Genomic DNA, 17,258 nt, shown 5'->3' with positions numbered 1-17,258 from the left:
TATTAATTTAGTGTGTGTAATTAGTTAAACATGCTACCACTTTGTATCAAGCATTTGATTTGGAAAAAAAAATGTCATTGGCCTTTGATGTTGCATGTACTAACTTTCAAAAGTCAACGTACGTAAATAAAAAGCATTTGCAGAAGAGATCTGAGGTGTTTCAAAGCAACTATAGCTGTATGTTTAAAGCTATCTCATGAGCAGAGCGGGAAAGAAAAGTGAGCTTATTTCTTCCAAAAACAAGGTGAAGCTCATGCAGCTATGTAAAAAATGTTCGCAAATATATGGCTTTATTGTAATAACCATGACTCTTTTCAGATAGATCAAGCAGCACTACTGTACAGTATTGATGAAATTACGACTGCTAACATTCGAATCTCCATTCAGTTATATTACCCACTACACTTAAGCAGCCCCATTGTACATATTTTTCCCCATTAATACCTCTAGGTACTTGTTTATCAATTCTGAAAACATTAAAATGTTTATATTGCTACTAAGAGTCCATAAATAATGTATATATTAGATGAAGTCTCATATTTAGGTATGTGTTGACTGTCTTTTACTATTTAGGATATTTTAACTGGAGGATAATAACTAAATGTCTATATGTAAAAAGATTGAACCTTTTAAGATACTAGAGTATTTAAATAATGGTTAATAGTTAAACTAGATTTGTTGCATTTTGTTAATTTTAAATGTAAATAAGAAAGCCATGAAAAGGAAGAATAGTACCTGTTGTTTGAGTAAATTTGATGTCAGAAAATTAATCTTGTTGTTTTAAAAGCATCGTTTAAGCTTTTAAATGTATATAATATGTATATTTGTCTTAAGTTTTTCTTCTTCTGTTCAGCAGTCTTCCAGTTATTTGCTTTTGCATTTCTTTTTGGTGTACTATTTGTCCATTCCGTAGATTCTTCTTGTGTTAGGATGTTGTTGGAAAGGTATTTTATAGATGAGTCCACTGTTTTGAATATTTTTATTCCCTCTGATAAAAAGATTCTCAGTCTTGCTGGGAACAAAAGATGAGATTTTAGTTTCATTTTTAGGATTTTTATTATCTGTAGAAATTCTTTTCTTTTGGAAACCACTTTTTGTAGAGTAATCATTATCAGACCTGATTAAGGCATCATGGTATTTGATAGGCGAGTTAGCCCAGGCATTTCTTAATATGTGTTCTTTGTCTTGTGTGGAGAAGTCTCACGATTATTGATTTCGGTTTGTTTTTGGTTGCTGAAGTATTTCCTAGGGCTGGTAATGACCTATGTGCATGTTCAATGCTTTATGAAAGGGCTTCAGATAGCTTCACTATATTTGGGATCCAGGTTGGGAGAAAGTTTATTATTGTCCCCTTCATTTTTTTCTGGCAAACCATATATCCGGATATTGTTCCTTCCTATATCATCAAGTTTTTCCAATAGGAATGTATTCTGTTGTAATAAAAAAATAGTTTATTGTTCATCTTGTGAAAGTCTGAAATCTGTCATTTCAGTGACTGTTCCATAACTGAAATTTCTCATTTTTGTTGCGAGTATTTCCTGTAGTTGCTCAAGTTGTTGTGAACACTTCTCTTTGAAAGTGTCTAATTTGTTGTCCATCTTGTCGATTTTTATTTACAGTTCCTGGATATTGGAGATTACTGAATATAAATCCTTTTTCAGAGAAGAGTCCTGAGGTGAGTTCTCAAGATGACTCATTTTGAACAGCTGATGGTTCTGATTCTCTGGTACTGAATTTGACACAGATTTTTTTTGATTAAAAGCAATACAAATTTTTCTGTTGTTGCTCCAAGGTATTAAATGTTAGCTGGTAGTAGAAATATCTTCAATTTGATATTTATTTCTTCTAATTCCTGTCAGGAATAGTAATGAAGCAAGAGAGCGGAGAATGCTACTACCAGATCAACATCTTGGCCACACCCACCCTGGCTAGCCTTTCTTGATTACACAATGACACTGAGAGGACTGAGTAAAGTAGAAGACCAGTATAGGGTGTAAAATTAGATAAGTAGGTCTGTCATAATCTACTTTAGTCTTACTGCAGAATCTACCTACACTGTTGATTTATAACTCAGGATGTTATGTAAGTAGACCTTTGGTATATAGCTGGGCTAAAGTATTGACTAATGAAGTAAGAACATGGTCAAAAACAAGATGTGGAGTAGAGTTTAGGTTTAGTAAGATGAGTAACTTGTATATGGAGTACCTTCACAAAGTAGTAATACAATATTGAATGGATTTTTCTTGAGAGAAAGTGAATTAGTACTGCAAACTGCAAAAAGGACTTCAGTTGAGGCATGAATAAGTGACTGCATTTATTAGTGATGTAGGAAATAAAATGAAAGTGGGCTCTGATAAAAGGTATGTAGTTTGAGTCAAACCCTTATCAGCCATTATTATGGTTAGCTTTCATTTACCTCTCTCATTTTCTTTTGCTTTTATTCCTTGCTTTCATTGTCTCCTATCGCTTTCACTTCCTTGCTTTCCCAACATATACCTTGCAGTCAGAATAATAAAGTAGTCCTCTGTCAGCTTTTTTGTGCCCGAGTTTTGATCCTAAGGCTGAGAATAGTGACTCTCCGTTTTCACTATTCCTGTCCTCCAAAATGAATGTCTACATATAGATTAGTACACTGGGCATTCTGGGCATTTTCTGTTTTGTTCCTTCATCTGTTACTACTGATTGTGTAATGTGAAGTCTGTTACTTTCCAGCATTGTTCTTAACCCCGGTTAAAAAAATGTTTAGAGATATCCATTAAAGACTTGGGAACATCAGTGCCTTGTATTGTTTCTTTTGTTATAGCTATTGAATATTTTTTCTGCTGTTCTGTTTACTACAGTATTACAGAATATTTCGATATTTAAGAAAAAAAAAAAAAAACTTCAGTGCCAACATTTTACAAAAAATGATGATAAAATGCTCTAATAAGAATTTGTGGAAGTCCTCAAACTAAGAAATCTATGAATTATTTTTTGTTTTTATAAATGGCAATTTTTATTACAAAAACTTTGTCATCAAGTTACAATATCACATATGGGCTTGTGTGTTTCATTATGACCTGTTCATGTCTTCTGAGTAAGGTAAGAGTAATTCTATCCTTATCCAAGATGCCTTGTTTCATGGCTTGTTGACAGGTGGTAGGTTTCAATGACATGGTGCTCAGTAGTAGGTGATTGTAGTGCTTACCCATGATTCAAATAGGCATTCTCCAGTACCCAAGAAGAGTAATGTCAGTTTGCTTATAAGTTATCTAGTGTGGAGCACCATATGTCTGTTACATATTGATGGTTATAACTCCTCCTTTTACTGGTCTGCAGTGGCTGTTCTAGTACTTGTACCTATTTTTTTTTCTTTGCTGTCTTAAGTAATGTAACCCCTTTTCAAATAATCATCCTGATCTCTAGAAACATATGTTTCAAATTTAGATAGATATGCTCAAGCTGTCTCCACCTTTATTAGCTATTCCACAGTGGTTTAACAGACACCTTCTTGGAGGTAACACTCAAATCCACATCTTAAGTCATTGTCTGCAGAGAACTGCAAACTGGATGAGGTAGGAATGCACTGCCCCCATCAGTCAATATGATCATATGGTGCTTCTGTAATGTCCTATGTTATCAGTCTGCATAGCTCCCTTATTGGTATTATTCTCGTTGGTCCTACTTTCAAGGTTGGTATAGGTTATTATAAGTGAGTCTTTATCCATACTGTAATTAGCAGAAATGTGTAGCTTCTGAGGAATGTATTTATCCATTCTTTATAGTTTGTTCCCAAGTTCCCCTCAAAATGTTTCTGGTTGGGTCATGCCCGTTTTCAGATTGTTAGGAGAGCTGGCATTCCTGCATGCACCTTGCATGTTACTCTGATGGCAGCGCTGGTAAGCATTTTGAAAAGTATAATGGAACACCTTCAAGCTCTGTAAGGCCATAATATGCTATGGTTGTGTCATGTGCTCTCTGTAAAGCAATGTTCCTTTAAAGTAACTCATAAATGTATATTCGTAGCAGTGGGGATAATATTCAGTAGGACTCTGCAATAGGCCTGTACTTGTAATACAAGAATACCTCAACAAAGCTCTGACTTGTATGCTGAAAAAAGCTCTGACTTGTTTACAGAGTATGCTGACCAAAGCTCTGACTTGTTAAAAGAGTATGCTGAGAACTCGAAAAAACACTAGACGAAAAACCAATTAAAGAGGCGAAATGACACTATAAGAGCTGACAACTATAAAATCGAAAATATTTATTAAAGTTAGCGCTTTCAGCAAAGACAATACTTTGCCTTCATCAGACAAACAGAGGAAATTAATCACAGATGCATATATAAGTAATTAGTGGTAATGGATCCACCAATTAAACTGCATTTTACCTTGGCAACCTCAAACAAGCGCTTCACTGAAGCGATACAAAAACTGAATATCTGATTAAACTTGTATTAAAAATGCAAAAATGACAATACATCAAGTCATTTAAACTATTTAGAAAAATGTGTTGCTACCAAACTTATTAGATAAAAGTTAGTCACAAATACCAAATGAAAAATAAAATATAAAATGAAATAAACATTAAAAAAATAAACATATTCACGTTCTCAAACTAGCAAGGAAGACTTTAAAACTTAATCACTCCTAATACAAAAAATAGAAAACTTCCACCGTCATGTTAATATATAGACACGAATAGGCAAAATAAATACTTATCTTCTTAAAGAGAGCCACCTCAGGACACATTTGATAGATAAACTATCATTAATACCTGGAAAAATTTTTCGTTAAGAGTATGCTGACCAAAGCTCTGCCTTGTTTACAGCGTGTGCTGACCAAAGCTCTGCCTTGTTTACAGCGTGTGCTGACCTTAAAGCTCTGACTTGTTTACAGCGTGTGCTGACCAAAGCTCTGACTTGTTTACAGAGTATGCTGACTTGTATGTGCAATTATTATTTTTTTTAATTTGATTTGCAATATGAGACAGTACACGTACCTGGATTTGAATGAGCATGTCTGTGAGATTCTAGGTCTGTTCATTAAACTGCAGAGGTGGTGACGTTTTCTACATATGAGTTAGTGGACATGTACCACGGGGCCCCCAAATGCACACATTTGCAGCCCCACAGATTGTGGAGAAGGGTTAAATAAATGGGTGTTTGTGTGTGATTATACAAACACCTATATTTTATTTTATTTTACATTTGTTATCTGGGAAAGTCCAACTGGATAAATTATACAAACACCTATATTTTATTTTATTTTACATTTGTTATCTGGGAAAGTCCAACTGGATACATATCCATTTTCAATGGAGGCCCGGGGAGAATATATACATAAACATATCTCGTGTGTGTGTGTGTGTGTGTGTGTATATCTGTAGTGTTGAAAGCACAGAACTAATGAACAAACCAATCCAACTTGATTCTTACTCTTACTTATTCAATCAAAATAATCAGGATGCCAGATTTACTGTTAATGCATTCATTTGTCTCCATAAGTTTTGTTTAAACATAAAATTTGCAGTATCTTGAGAATTTTACTTTCTCATCACACAGCAATCTTGAAGTTATGATATATAAAATATATTGTGGGTGCAGCCCCTCTCAGCCCCCTGACTTTCTGGGTGCAGTGGGATTGTAAAATGTAATTTGTAATCCAATGGTTCATGGAAACCACATAATTTATTTTCCCTTATCAAGAATAGCAACAAACGTCAGGATATGGAATATTTTTAAGTAAAGAAAATAATAAAAGATATTCAGTAATTATAAAGGCAGTCTGTAAGCCACTGGATGTATTGTGCCTTTTCAGCTGTGACCTGGTGCTGTCTGGTTAAACGACTTGCTCAGAGTCTCATGATTGTCTGGTTAAATGACTTGCTCAGAGTCTCATGATTGTAAGCCACTGGATGTATTGTGCCTTTTCAGCTGTGACCTGGTGTTGTCTGGTTAAATGAATTGCTCAGAGTCTCATGATTGACGAGCAGAGGAGGAAGGAATCAAACTCTGTACATTTAGTTTACCTGAAGCAGTTCATTTATAGTAGAGGGTTAAGGCTCTAAACTTTTACTGCAAGAACACATTTTTCCAAATGAGTCGCAGTTTTCTTTGATATTCAGATCTTCATCACCATCCCCAATATAATAAAAATGAACATGACTTTAATTATAAAAGAATTGAATGAACATGACTTTAGTCTTGCAATTCTTTTATAATAATGTTGAGATTGTAGAAACTGTTTAGAGCTATAAAAACGCTTGTTTTAGAGGGGGTAATGTAAAGTTAAACAATAGTAGTATTTGTTTTTAAATGCTGCTTGCAAAGTAATTCAAATAATGTCACTTTAATCTTATTCAAATAATGTCACTTTAATCTTTAGGAGGATTATAACTATGTGTTTCTAAATCTGCAACAGAGTAAATCCAGGGGAATTTGGTAGTTCAACTATTTAACTCTCTCCAAAAAATAGATTTTAATAGTTGACTGGGAAAAGTAAACAATGTCAGATAGTGGTATTCACATACCACAGTAATGACCAGATCGATGGGGAGGAGATGAGAGGAATGAATATTGGCTTACTTGCCTCTCTTCAAGGGGGGGGATATTGTCTGCCATGATCTCCTTGTTGACAGCCTGAAGACCAGGGACTGCATAGTCATCCTGGCTATGAGGGTGCAAGGACAATTACATCACACAGAGGTGCAAAAATATATTGCTGATTGCTTGCTACCCTCATGGTTAGTATAGAGACACAGTGTACACAGGACATTAAACTGGTTTTTACTTTTAATGTGTGGCTGTTTTCCAAACTCAATTTGCTTAACTCTTGTCACAAGGAATGACTGGCCACGATATTTTCATTGTTTGGAATCTTGGAGTCCATGGGCATTATTGTGTAACATGGGATCAGTGATCAGTAAAATGGACCAGGGCAAAGGAAAGGAAATTGCTCACATAATTTATAACAAACTTAAGTCTAAGAAGTTTATGAATCTAGCTTTTGATATCCTTTGTAATATGAAAGGAACAGTGAAGATTACAATTTCTGGCTAAAAAGAGCTTAACCAAATTATCCAACAAAATTCTAAATAAAATTATGAACCAACATTGGTTAACAATGTCAGAAATTATGATATGAAGTAACTTAGATGAACAAAAGATTAGTATGAGTAAAAGTGTTTTAAGATATCTACAAACTGTTTTATTAGTGAACAATTTTTAATAAAATATTCAAAGTAGGAATTTAGGTAAATTTCAAATTATAATGTAATAGGATAAACAGTTTTTCAGAAGGGATTGACATGAAACATATGAAACATGTATATAGAAATAAATATAGGAAAGATATTTATTTTTGTGGGAGATGTTTTTGAGAAAGAAGAGTTTGTTTTTCCACCTGACGTTTCTGGGATGCTTTCCAACATGTAACATTTTCATTACAAGCAATGATGGAAGGGGAAGATAATACCTAATTATAAATAGTATCAAACGGAGTTAAAAATATAAAAAAAATGCAGGAAGATTTAGATTTCAGTTTATATAGCTACACTAAATGGTTTAATTACGGCATGTAACTTTAAGAATATAATTGTGAAGAGAACATGAGGTAATGAGGTACACTTAAGATTATGGCAGTGAGTAAAAGTAGCTGACTTTGGAGCAATAAAGGTTTACCACAAAAGTTAGGGATAACAAATAGGACAGGCCTGCAGAGCTAAATTTCTGATAGAAGTAGCTGCTGCTAAATTATTATTAATATGCACCTGAGGTGAAAGGCTGGAGTATAACATTTGAAGTTAATAAAAATATGGTGAGATTAAAATTGTCCAAATTATAAAAACATTGGATTTTATTTGATAAACTGTTTTAGTAACATCATTGGCTAAAGCGCAAAAAAAAAAAAAAAAAAGTCTTGTATGAGCATGTCCAAACTAATGTTCTCTGAGGTATTGTTTGTCTCTGCTATTTAAATAAAATAAAACCTGACTGAATTGTGAAAACCAGCAGTAAAACTTTTTTTTATTCTATTTGCAAGTAATGACATCACAGGTATTAGTAGTTATCGGGAATTAGAGGGCCTGTGTGGGTTTGATGATGACAGTTGTATATTTGAGTTATGGCTCTGAAAACACTTGATTTGAAAATGAGCAAATTAATTTTAACAAGTCTTATTCTAAACTTTTTAAAGACATCTGCAATATTCAAGAACAGGACCTTTATTCAACATTTAAAACATTTTATATCATAAAGTATTTCTTTAAACTGTAATGGGGTGCAGTGATGAGCCTGATGGGTAGAATGTTAAGGAAGGCATACACTGAGGTATGGTTGTTGGTACTGGGTACTGCATAGTTATCATATCTCTTTCGTCTTGCTATGTAAATTCAAAATAGTTTATTTGTAGGAGATTTTTTGTATTTCTATGATGATAGATATTTCAAAGGCATCTCGCCACATTTAGAATAATTAACCATTGGTGTGCAACGTCATTCTACTTTTGCTGAGGAAAAAAATTTCAGCAATGCTATCTAATTTTTTAATCTAATTAATCTTTATCTGAATTATATACCCTTTGTAATCACTTTATTCAACAGATTACTCCAAATAATTCACATAAAAGAAATACATGGAGTAAAAAATGACAAATAAGAAAACACACTTAAGAAATAGAGCACACCTGGAAGGCGTGAAAAAAAAAAAGAAAAAGAAAAACCTTAATTGTAAAGTTTAATGAAATCTAATGACACTCGGGTGTGTTTGTGTGCTTCCATATTTACTTGATTCTTTCTCAAGATTACAAAGAAACAAAAAAATAGTTTCAACATGAATTGGTCGTGCACCTCTGCTTTGGGAGGTCAACTGCATGTCTTGGTCCAAAAGTTTGAATCAATTTCCAGTAAGAAGATTGGTAATTTCTGATTAGCAGGGCTATTTTCTAGGTTGTAGTTTAATCTGTTTATATACCCTTTTGTATTAATTGATTGAGTCACTGGAGAGTTTCATTTGTGTAATCCAAAAAGTATCTTGGCTGTATTGTACAGTCAGTAGGAAATGACAAAAAATAGCATCACATCAGCTGAAGATCAGTTCATCTTGCACATTTGAGGAATAATGAAGTTATTGCATGAATATTAATTTTATCCAAAAGGTAAGTAGGTTATATATGTAGGTTGATGTAATGTATTGAATGTATTGTATATTGTATGTAATGTGTATTTTAGTGTGGAGCTTTTCTTTCTGGGCCTTCACTGAAAATGGACTCACTGTGGTACAGTGGAGCATCCCAGTGAACAAATGCAATTTAAATAGATAGATGAATGAATATACTTTCATCATATCTTAAATTGCTTTTGTGATGTTAAGGGTAAAATGTTCAACCATTGTTTTCTTGTCTTTAATATTGCCAACAGCGTTGCATTCTCCTGATAGTATTATCTAAAAGTTGTTACTTCTAAAAGTAGTGATAGTGATCCCCCCCCCCCCCCAAAAAAAATCCATTCAAGCTGGATTATATGAAAAAAAAATAAAAGTGAGATAGCAGAATATTTGTTTCTTGGGGATCTGTATCTGCACTAATTGATGTTATGTTAGCAGATTTCTCTGGCTACTGGCAGTATTTTGTAACCACCTGTTGCACAATGAATCCTATTGGCTTTGTAACATGAGTTTCTCATATAATGATGAAAGTCTTCCTTTTTACATGGTATTTGAATACTTTGAGATTCCATGATAGTACCTTCAGTGCTGCACTGTAATGTGAATCTAAAGAATACAACCTACTTATGGTTGTGATAAGATGGACTGAGATATTATCATAGCTACAGACAGATCATAAACAAGAAAAAGAAAGTTGACTAAAATGGTTACATAAAGTGCTGACCAGCAAGAAAATATACCAGAATTACCCAGGCCTAGACCCCTACTTGTATGTTGAAGAATCTCTCAGAAAGTAAGAAGTGGTTACAAATGACTACTGCCTCTGTTTATGGTGGTTGTAAGTATGAAACTAAAATAGTTGTCCTTGGTAAGGAAAGCAATAACCATTTGTTTATGATTTTGAACAGCAAAGACATCACATTGTCAACAAAGGTTCATAAAGTCAAAGGTATGCTTTCCAAGTAATTCCACATGGCTGAGAGTTTGTGTAGAAGTAGAACTGAACTGGAAGCTAAATGCTTTTTGGCTGTGATATTGGATACAACTTTTGAGAATGCTGTGGACTGCAAGTAGATAAAATTAGTTAATTATTAAGTAAATAAACAAAACTGCTTCCGATTCCTGGAATGCCTGATGGCAAAACTATAAAAGTCTAGTTCTTTGTCCACAAAATGTAACAGGACTCAGACCCTGATGATGGGAAAGACCAAAGACAAAAAAGGGAGTAGCAGTGAGTAGGATAGCTAGACTGAGGTAATGAAAATGAATTGCAAGAATCAATTCTTTGACAGGACTGATATGCCAAAATCCTTGAGGCTGTAAATTCTGGACTTTGCTAACAAATGAAAAGTAAGACTGAATGTAAAAATATTTCAGCAAGGAAATGTATATAACAAAAGATGCATTGGTACAGAAAGGATATACCCTTACAATCACTACTCACAACCTGATGGATAGCCAGATGGCTCACTGATAAGACACAAGAAGTTACAATACATACAGGAATCCACCTCCACAAAGAGGCAATTTGCTAATAGACATCCACAAGGATTGGTGGTGGGGCCTTTCTTTTTCTGTATCTAATTCTTTGAGGTCAAGGTAAATGACAAGTGCCTCTGGTTGAGCTAGTTTGCAGATAACTACAGGCTAAATATGGTAATTGAATACCCTAAAGGCACAGATATGCTTCAAGGGTGCCTGATGCAGACAAATGACTGGTGTTAGTCATGTACTAAAACTCCGTACAAAAAATTGACTAGTACCCTTTGAAATGACAGCCAACCCTAGAAGTTATCAAATTGATAATACAACCCTAAAAGTAGATCCAGTGTTCAGGGAGCTAGGAATGCATGTTGACAATAACCTGACCTTTAACCACCATCTGCTAACTGTGGTGAGAAACTTTCTACACTGCACTACTTGTAAGTGATAGCGTGGTATCCAGGTCCATGAAAGTCAGTGCTATTCTCTATGCTGTTCTCATCAGACCAATCGGAGTATAATGTTCCATTTGGCATGTAAATGACCAAGCACTTGCAACAGTTGGAGCAATCACATAGGTTACTCATCAAACGAATACAGAGAGATCACATAGGTTACTCATCAAACGAATACAGAGAGATCACATAGGTTACTCATCAAACGAATACAGAGAGATCACATAGGTTACTCATCAAACGAATACAGAGAGATCACATAGGTTACTCATCAAACGAATACAGAGAGATCACATAGGTTACTCATAAAACGAATACAGAGAGATCACATAGGTTACTCATAAAACGAATACAGAGAGATCACATAGGTTACTCATAAAACGAATACAGAGAGATCACATAGGTTACTCATAAAACGAATACAGAGAGATCACATAGGTTACTCATAAAACTAATACAGAGAGATCACATAGGTTACTCATAAAACGAATACAGAGAGATCACATAGGTTACTCATAAAACGAATACAGAGAGATCACATAGGTTACTCATAAAACAAATACAGAGAGTAAACAGCAAATGTGGGCTGTCTTAAAGTCCTGTCCCTGTAGTTCATTTCCTACAGGCTGCTGTACAACAGTCTATGCCTGCCCAAAAAGACATCTTTTGATCTCCAACTAATGGATTTGTTGCACATCCCTGAAACAAATAGCATCTGAAATACCCATTCTAAGGGCCTAAACCTCATATGCAATGTAAACGGGTCATGTTGGAGGGACAGGTATGTTTCTCAAAGATCACTCCTTCCCTGGAACATGCTTACCATTCATATGAAGCAAAGCTCAACCCTAATCCTGTTCAAATGCAACTTGAAACGATGGATGGGAAACTGAAATTTTATTCTCGGTTTGTCATCTATGTCCCTAATGGACAGGGACACGCTGTGAACACTTAATGTATACAATACATCATAACCATAAAGTTCTTTAGGTATTGACATGTCAGCAACATTTTGGTAAATTTGGGATAAGCTAGACTTTAGCTCTAGATCTGAGAGCCTAGTAACTACCTATGAACCTAACAAATGTTTAAAGGTTTATCCAGTACTAGGCATACTATTTCAGTTATGGTATGTTAATCAAAAAAGTACCACATATTCTTTAATAGTTAATTTGAGTGCAAGAATTGTTATCAAAACACTAGTGATAAAACACACATTTATGTGACCTGCTGGCTTTTAAGTGGAAAAATGCATTGCCAGTATGTTGGAGGTTCTCTCCCCCTGTGTCGATGCAATCACAGAGGTGGTATATACAGGTGGTGGTGGTGGTGTATGGAGGGGGGACTTGCCCACTTTAACAACACTTTTATGAGTTCTCTTTCTTGAATGCTGTTCACATCGGGGTGGTTTTGGTAATTTCTGTGATGTGATCATGAATGATCCTCACACTTGTCAGTGAGTCCTCTCATTTATACTGAGTTGTAAGCATCTTGTCTTTTTATTTTGGCAACATTATTGGACATTTCCATAAACATATATATGTATGTGTGTGTGTGTATATGTGTGTATGTATGTGTGTATGTATGTATGTGTGTGTATATATATATATATATATATATATATATATATATATATATATATATAATTTGAGAGTTTGCATGCAGTTAAAAATAATACAACCACAGCCTCATGCAAACATGCTGGTTTTGAATGGAAAGCATACTACTGACAGACATTAATTCTGTGGTAAGTATTTTGAATGCATTAAGTAATTTTCAAGTGTTCTTGCTAATTGCATCTAAATGTTTTACTTGGTAATTTTATGTATGTGTAGACAGATTGTCATTGCTCACAGGCTGAAGTTTGTAAATGAATGCTTGGTGATGTTTTAAGTGTTTGTGTGTGTGTGTGTGTGTGTGTGTGTGTGTGTGTGTGTGTGTGTGTGTGTGTGTGTGTGTGTGCAATAAATTATGGAGACTTCAAACCTTTTTTGACTTATACCATTTAACAGTAGATTTATTGGTCCAATTTAGGTTGCTGTATAGACTAACATAGTGAAGATATCTTGGTGTTTGATTTATGGCAAGGGCTGGTCATTATTAATAAATGTCTTGCCATTGCCACAATGCTGCATCATAAGTTCAAAATGTTAAGACCTGCCAACAGATTCTAGGTCAGGGGTTTAGTCCTGATTTCTGGTCACAGTAAATATGGCCTTTGTTTCATGTTTTCCTCTTGTATCTGTGAGTTTTTTCCTCCACAATCTCCACTTCTATGTTCAGCCATTGAATGAAACTTGCATTGAATGGCAATTCCCCAAACATTAAACACTGAACATTGCTTATACTGAACAGGCATATCTCTAAAAATGAAATAATCGAATGGCCATAGTTATAATGGAACCAAAACATACTACTTACTGGTAATTTAACTATAAGAAAACATGCCCTTTCCCCAATTTAGTGCATCCTCAGACTTGCTATATAATTAGTGGGGGGGGGGGGGGTTGGGGGCACCACCCCTCCACAACAGGTGGATTCAGTGGGCATTAGACACTGATGTGTGGTCTGTGTCCCCAACTCCCCCCATTAAACATATATACCAACTCTGAAGTCAAACTAAATTGGGGAAAGGGCAGGTTTTCTTATAGTTAAGTTATCGATATGCAAGTAGTAGATTTTGGTTCTTGTGTGTTGCCCATCTATGGCCATATGATGATTTTATTTTTGGAGATCTGTCTGTTAGGTGAAAGTAATGCTTAATGATCGGGGAATAGCCATTCAATGCAAGGTGCATTTGCTGGCTGAACATAAATCTCAGTCTCCAGTTTCACCTCGCATGCTCCCCCTCCCCCCCAAAAAAATGCAAACCAGCTGCAATGGGTTGTCCATATGTGTTTACCATTGTCATAATGTTCAATGAAATGTTTACAAGTGGGCTAAGAACAAGTTCACCTTACCCAATTAAAATTAATAATCCAGTGTGATGTATTGGGTATTCAATAAACTCATATGTGAAGAAAAATCCTACAGAATTTGCACAACGATTGAAGTTTTTGTTCAGTTCATTTTGCTGGACACTTCTAGCACTTTATAAACTGTTCTTAAGATGCAACATTTCTGTTGAAAAGTTGAAATCCTGTAGCAAAAATCCCTATGTTTTGACTGAATGGATTATTTTTTGTTGTACTGTCTCACTAATCAGTTTTGTACTATGGTTTCCTTTTAGTGCATTCCATCTCTTCATTTTATTGAAAATCCTAGGCTGTGGCTGAAATGGGCCCTACCCTTGTCAACAATCAAGCACATCTACATATATACATAAATACAACATTTGCATTGGCCAAAACTTTCTTCTGGAAACAGCGAGCGGTTCAATAGTATTCTGAGAATGTTTTAACATATTTTGTTTAAGTACAGGAGTGGTTAAGAACCAACTCAGGAAAAGGCTGTGATATGAGAACCTGATTGTTTTGCTGTAACACTGCATGTTGCACAGGTTGTGGGGTACTGTATTTAGATGTTAAATGGCAGAATTCATCTAAGTTTGTGTTCTGTCAAATTTAACTGAAGGAAATTCATGACGGACACTGAATTCAGTCAAATCAGTGGATAGTATGACGTTCTTAGCCATGATGTTATGGATGAGAATAAAAGTGAAAGGAATGATTAAATTAAAGTACTGATAATTAATTAATATGGTTCATAATTCAGTTTATATGAATAACCCAGAAGGTGTTTCAGCTTGTATTTTGTCCTAAATGCAGCAAACTCATTTGAGGACCATTGAGCTATTTAATTCACGTAGCTTATCGAGACAAATTTCCTGTTCAAAGTCAACAATAACCAATCACTGTGGAGAGATGTTACTAGATGAGAATATACAAGTCCATGTTTACAATAGATTGATACCAAATAATCAAATTCCCTTTTCCCAAATTTGCTTGGGGTTAGGGTGTCACATCAACATTAGGCAAGGTGACCAAATTACCTAGAGCTAATATTTGCACCAATTAAATGCTTTGTGGGGAAAAACACACTATGCTTATATTAATTCCATTTGTAAGATATCTTGGAGACCTTCTTGTCCTTGTATGTGAGCTAGACCAGAAAATATTATTTGTGTTTATATAAAATCATTGCATTTAAAACCAATATAAGCAATGACTTTTACAAGAATTTAATAACTGGCATTTACTTTAAATACATTATATCTCATTTGTGAGTGAAACTGTTTGCATTCTCACCAGAGACTGAATCTAAGAAACAGAATTTCTGATCTTTACTCTTAAATGCTTTACTTAGTATTTGCTATTTGCTGGAGTATAAATAGGATTTGGATTTATTATGTCAGTGTGGCTAAATGTATAAATGAATGTTCTTAATATGATTGTTTTATACAATAAGTCAGATTTCATCATTCATTGGCAGTATTTCTAATGACGTTTTTTTTCTTTTTTTGTTCACATTTAATTCTGTATGCAGACCACAATTTATTTTCAGATATTTTTTTTGCAACTGCATGAAAGCATCCTTTAATGCCATTCTATGCTAAAGCGGTGTTTTGAAAATGATTGTAGAATAAGTCTATATGATTATGTTCTTAAATATAATATGAGAGCAGTACAGAAGTTGATAACTGTTCATATGATTATTGCAGATTCCTCTACAGATGGTTGATATCTGCCTGTGAGCGCTATTGCCTGATTTCATTTCCTCGGCTCCATTTTTTATAGAGCGAGTTACACTGCAAAATCACAGTTTATGTAGTTTTTTCAGTATACCGTTGTAGGCTCAACATCCATGAGGAAAATAGAAATGTTCATTGTGTTACTGATTTGATAGAGGACAAATCCCACATATGGAGTTTAAGTGAATATTGCCCTTTGACAAAAAATTAGGTTTTATTTGGTGCCATTTTTGGTTCAGAAGTGGAGTTTGTTGTTTATTACTAAATAGCCCATGTTTATCAAGTCATAGATTAACTTGTTTTCAAGAAGTACAAATATGATTTGAAGCATAAGTAGATACAAATGTAGAGCTCAGAAAGATTGGATTAAATTCTTAATTCCTAAAATGGCTAAAACCATGTCTAGTACTAATGTGTTTATAGTTATTAAATGTCATCTTGTGTTTTCCTTGATGCAATCTAATTTTAACATCTTCTTTAATACAGTTTGCAAAAATGATGAAAGCAATTTGAGCAGTATAGAAAATTTAAATAATGTTTATAATCTAGACATATTTTATTTGCAATTGTAAAACTTCCCTGGAGTAAAAAGAAAAAAAAATAAAGTGGAGTTGTTTTGATATGCCTGTTCTGTTTAATTTAATACCATTTAATTAATTTGTAAGATAAAATCATTGCCCAACTCTTTTTTAAATGTTTAAATGAGGAAGAATTTAACGTCTGTGTATGCTTTGCATGGTATTCCTGTAAGAAATAATATCTGAAACATTCTTCTAATAGTTTAACATTTTTTTTAAGTTCTTGTCCACATTATATGCAACCTAAATCTTTCTAATGAGAAAATGACAGCCAATAAATATATCCCTCCAGTCTGCATTATGAATTTGGTATACCTCCAACATGTAATGGTGATATTTTTATTTATTTTGGCCATTCTGTATAGAGTTAAAGATCTGTATAAGAAAGTAAATATATAAAAATGTTGAGTCCATCATGTATTTCAATAGAATTTAATATCTGGGATTTCTGCTGTTGACTGTGTAAAGAGTTATGGTCCGATATTATATCTTCAAAAATATAATTTAAACTAGTGTTTTATTCTATCAAAATTTTATACAATTTTGAGAGAGTTTTTTTTACCTTAAATTTGTTATATCATGCAAAAATTGAATTAGTTTAAGGGTTTTTAATGACATAAATGTGCAATAAATAAGCATTTGTATTCTGCTTGTATTTTAATATTCTGTAAAAGTAACCATTCTTGAGGATCTAAATCATAATTATTTATAAAAGGTTGAAATATTTTACTTCTAAATCTTTTATAACATTGATACTAGCAGAAAAATCCTTTCATCTCTCAGACATCAAGTTTATGTGGAGACTTTAATAAAGAAAGATTTGGTTATACTACATGTAATGATAGTCTGAAACCAAAGTTTTAACTCTATTTTGCTCAGTATGATATTTCTGAAAGGATTTAAGATGAGAC

The 17,258-nt window shown here is 34.0% G+C and overlaps 1 long non-coding RNA gene across 1 annotated transcript in view; it reads left to right on the top strand.

Annotated features, from left to right (window-relative positions):
* The window catches only part of LOC122806211, a 112,810-nt gene extending 96,421 nt beyond the window's left edge, over nt 1–16,389 (top strand). The window contains exons 2-3 of the long non-coding RNA XR_006365490.1: nt 1,620–1,675; nt 14,309–16,389. This is a non-coding gene — a long non-coding RNA (uncharacterized LOC122806211). The remainder of the gene's footprint in view (nt 1–1,619; nt 1,676–14,308) is intronic.
* Nucleotides 16,390–17,258: the final 869 nt, after the last annotated feature.

The sequence above is a fragment of the Protopterus annectens genome, chromosome 7.part0 (genome assembly GCF_019279795.1).
Source record: "Protopterus annectens isolate FY-2018-M chromosome 7.part0, PAN1.0, whole genome shotgun sequence".
Lineage (NCBI taxonomy): Eukaryota > Metazoa > Chordata > Ceratodontiformes > Protopteridae > Protopterus > Protopterus annectens.
Note: the sequence above shows the minus strand (reverse complement) of the source record. Positions and strands in the feature narration are given on the sequence as shown.